Source organism: Humulus lupulus, chromosome 5 (genome assembly GCF_963169125.1).
Source record: "Humulus lupulus chromosome 5, drHumLupu1.1, whole genome shotgun sequence".
Lineage (NCBI taxonomy): Eukaryota > Viridiplantae > Streptophyta > Magnoliopsida > Rosales > Cannabaceae > Humulus > Humulus lupulus.
The window spans coordinates 126,465,245-126,470,014 of NC_084797.1; the positions used below are offsets into that span (position 1 = coordinate 126,465,245).

Genomic DNA, 4,770 nt, shown 5'->3' on the forward strand with positions numbered 1-4,770 from the left:
TGGAGAGCGTTAATTATAATTAATGAGATAGGCGGGGAAGGACGGTTTTACCCTTGGGAGACTTTAGAAGCCTTTATTTGACCTAAGGGCAAAATGGTATTTTCACCCCTAAGATATATATCAGCCTTTGTAGTTAGAAAGTTGTAGAAAATGTTAGAGAAAACAGAGCATCCTCATCTTCATTGCTTCTCTCCTTCCCGTACACCATTTCTCCTTCATCTTCTTTTCAATTTTTGAGAGCCATCTTGAGGTATCAAGCTAGGAGATCAAAGGTGGGGGCTTAGGACTTTGATTCAGTCATTGAAGGGGATTTAAATCAAGCTTGAGGTAAGGAAATTCAGACATGAAAATCTTATATACCCTGTTTTTCTATTAAGTTTCAGTTGAGGATTTTGATGTGTTAGTTGAGAATTAATGGAAGTTCTTGAGTTTGGTTACTTGGGTTTTGATGGGGATTTGATATAGATGATGTTTAGGGGTTGGATTGAGTGTTTGGATGAGGTTTGGGACTGGTTTGAAGGATTGGTTTCAAGGAAAAATGCAGGGGAAGCAAGCTGGAGGCTTGCTGGTTTGCGTAAAGGGCCGCGGCCTGTGTGTGTTTCTGGGGAGGATTTTGCCTCTGTCTGAAGGTGAGTCGCGGCATGGCTAGGGAGGGTCGCGGCCCATAGAGGCAGTTTTGGCCAGAAATGGGTTCTTGACCTAGGGATGCTAGATTTAGGCCTCGGGATCGATCCTACTGCCCGGTTAAGTGTGGATTGATGTCCCGGAGGCTAGATATTGGTTTGGGAACCTATGTTGATCATTTTATTAATGGTGTCCCATATTTGGTTATGACTAGGTGACCGCTAAAGGACTAAAAGTTGATCGTTCTCAAGGGTCGTTCTTTTAATCATTCTAGCTCAAATCTGAGGTAAGAAAACTACACCCTGTGTATATGTGACATGCATGGCTATTCTTGATGCATGTTGGTTGATTATTAAACGTGACATGCATGGTTATTATTGGTGCATGTTGGATTGTTAAATATAATGCATGTGATGCACGAGAAACATGTGATTAGGACATGCTTTATATACTGAGTATGATATCGTTCAGAGCTTGAGTCTCTATGTTCGTGCATGGTCCTAATTGTACTTGTACCAGTTGAGTAAGCATGCTGAATACCTTGTATATGGATATTGGATATGTGATATATGTTTGGTGGCATGGCTTACTTGTGTATGGCACTGACTTATTAGTCAGATTCGGCAATGGTGTTAGATCCATCTGTGAAGCTGTGATTTACTAGTCAAGTTCACAATGGGTTGAACACTGGTCGTGTTTCACTGACCTAAGAGTCAGAGATGGCATAGCGTCATGAACGCCGAGCCAAATGAAGATTAGATCTAATTGATATCAGCAAGAATGATTCATATGGGGTATTATCGCTGGACCGACCCTAAGGTCGATGAACTTATAAGCGCTTGCCTGGTCTAAGACAAGTTATTCAGAGCCAGGGCATATGGCCCTGGTGACTGTTTGTCACATGGCTAGGGAACGTTGTTCCACAGTTACGACTCTAGAGTCGGGAGGAAGGTTATGTTGGTGACTAATCACCATGCACCTATCCTGTTAAAGCTAGTGAGATGTTCACTTAATTGTTAAGCCCTGGTGATCCTATCGTCACATGGCTAAGGGTGCTGTTCCCATATTAGTGACTTTTGATATCTGTTAAGCCCTGGTGATCCTATCATCACATGGCTAAAGGGTGCTGTCCCCATATTTGTGACTTTTGTGATAGTCACCTATTTGTTTGGACTGTTGGTCCTAAATAATGAATACAATCATCGTTGATATTATATCATGTTATATTGTGTTTTCTTACTGGGCTTCGGCTCACGGGTGCTGTGTGGTGCAGGTAAAGGCAAAAGAAAGCTAGACCATCCTTGAGTTGGAGAGCTTAGGTGATGACGTGTACATATGCAGCTGCTCGTCCGCCACGGCTGAGGTTTAAAGAGAAACTAGGGTTAAACCCTGTTTTGCCGCTTAGAACGACCTGTTGTAAATATTTTCTTGTAGCAGACTCTGAAATGATAATTTTGGGATCCCAACATATATATTAAACGTTCTAATGAAACGTTACATCTTATCCAAAAAAATTAATCCCTAAACTGCTAATCATACTTAGTTATACGATTTTGGCCTAATGACTCGATTAGCGAGTTTAGCACTGTTTACAAGGCACACCGTAACAGTCCCTGGAGTTGGGGCGTTACATTTACCACTTCAACTCTACAACACGTTGGAATTTCTATTGTTGCAAAAACATTAAATATTACCTCCTATTTTTGCACTCGCAGTTTTAACTCACCCTTTTGTACATCAATTAAAGCCCTACCAGTAGCCAAAAATGGCCTTCCAAGTATTATTGGAATATTTTCATCTTCCTCCATATCTAGAATATTAAAGTCTGCAGGAAAGATGAATTTATCCACTTTCACCAATACATCCCCAATCACTCCACGAGGATGATTAACTGATCTATCTGCCAGTAGTCGGCCTAGCTTCTCCCAAATTCAACCTTCGAAAGATTGATAGAGGCATTAGATTCACACTAGCCCCTAAAACACATAAAGCTTTTGTTTCTACTAAACCACCTATAGAACATGGGATATTGAAACAACCAGGATCATTAAGCTTTGGAGGTAATTTCTTCTAAAGTATCGTGCTGCACTCCTCAGTAAGTGCCACTGTCTCATAATCCTGTAGCTTCTTTTTCTTTGACAAAATTTCTCTCATAAACTTCACATAACTAGGCATTTTTTCAAGTGCCTCAGCAAACAAAATATTAATGTGTAGTTTTCGAAAGATATCCAAAAATTTAAAGAATTGTTTGTCAAGATTAGCCTTTCGGAACCGTTGAGGATATGGAATACTTGGTGTAGGCTCAGTGTATTTTGGCTTTTTTGTCTTTGGAAGGTCTTCATTAGCCTCCTCTTGTGTTGGACTAGTAACATGTTGATCCTCTATCTTCTTGCCCTTGTTTTCTACTGTAGGCCCTCATACTTAGTCCCACTCCTCAAAGTGACAGCTTGACATTGCTCTTTGGGATTCACCACAGTTGAAATAGGTAAATCCCCTTGATTACGATCTGCCATCAACTTTGCAAGTTGGCCAACTTGTGTTTCTAAGCTCCAAATAGAGGATCTGGTTTCTGTCATAAATTGGCTCAATGAATTAGCGGATACCTCTGGTTTAGTCATTTGAGGCAGTGGTTGTTGATTTTGCAGCATTTGTGGCCTTTGAGTATCATAAAAGGGTCTTGGATTTAGTCCATAAGATGGTCTACTTGGAGGATATTGAGGTGTATTTTGATGATATTGTGGTTGGTGCCCTTGATTATTACTCCATGACAAATTCGTATGGTTCTTATACGCTGGAGTATAAGTGTTATAGTATGGGTTGTTATTCGGTTGCCTTGGGAAATTACCAATGGCTTGAACCTTTTCAAGTGGAATATCATCTACCGAATAAGAACTCGTCACTGGACATTGCTCAAAGTGATGAGAGCCTCCACATGTCTCAGAAATGATAGGAGCGGGTTGTAGTTGCATCGCTTGAGCTGAAATGTTTTTTTGTTGTTGCATTTGTATAGCTAGCGAAGCAATTTGTGCAGTGAGCATAGTAATAGGATCAACTTCTAGAACTCCTGCCACCTTCTTATTTTCTCGCTCAGCTGGCCAATTATAATTATTCATGGCCATCTCCTATAAAAGCTCATAAGCTTCGTTAGCGCTTTTGCTCATAAATGCTCCACATGCTCCTGCATCTATTATAGTCCTTGTGTCTCCCCTCAATCCATTATAAAAAGTGTGCACCAACATCCATTTCACTATACCATGATGTGGTCATTTTTGAAGTAGCTCTTTAAACCTTTCCCAAGCATCATATAACGATTCCCCCTCAAATTGACAGAAGTTATTTATTTCACCTCTAATCCGGGTTGATTTAGCGGGAGGAAACTACTTAGCGAGAAATTTTTGAGAAGGGTCTTCCCATGTCACAATGGAATTGGATTGTAGCAAAATCAACCAACTTTTAGCTCTGTCTCTCAAAGAAAACGGAAATAGCCTCAAACAGATTGCATCATTACTTACTCCATTCATTTTGAAAGTATCAACTCCAAAAAGTTGGTAATATGGAGGTTCGGATCCTCATTAGGTAGCCCCCCAAACTGAACGCAATTTTGAACCATTTGGATAATCGAAGGCTTGATCTCAAAATTGTTCGCCTCTACAGTAGGTGGGGGAAAACTATAATGTACCCCTGTAACAGTATGGAGTACATAATCCCTCAGGGGTAGGTCTGCCTCAGCTGCTGCGTTACCCTCATTACTCTGATTCAGATTGTTGTTGGCAACATTATTGACGTTCTGGGCCATCCTCTCAAGTCTTTTATGTTTTCTTTCTCTTGTGTAGGTCTTCTCAATCTTAAGATCAACAGGCACTAGTATTTTTGAACCCTTACGTCGCATAAAATAGATCACCTGAAATTGAGAAATTTAAAAGCAACTCGAATTAGAAAACGTTAGATTAAAACCAAAGTATATCGAAAAACAATTAGTTTTGACATTGATTATCAGTCCCCGACAATGGCGCCAAAAACTTGATCGCTAAAATCTGCACGCAAGTATATGTGGTCGTGTCAAGTAATAAATTCTGTAAGAATAGAGATCGGCCCACAGAGACTATTAACCAATTACCAATAATCATTTTTCACTTTCTATTTGGT

General features: G+C 40.2%; 1 non-coding gene across 1 annotated transcript; it reads left to right on the forward strand.

Annotated features, from left to right (window-relative positions):
• Positions 1-3,873: 3,873 nt before the first annotated feature.
• On the forward strand, positions 3,874-3,980 carry LOC133780775 (small nucleolar RNA R71). Its single transcript, XR_009869594.1, has one exon. It is a non-coding gene; the product is annotated as a small nucleolar RNA R71 (small nucleolar RNA).
• Positions 3,981-4,770: the final 790 nt, after the last annotated feature.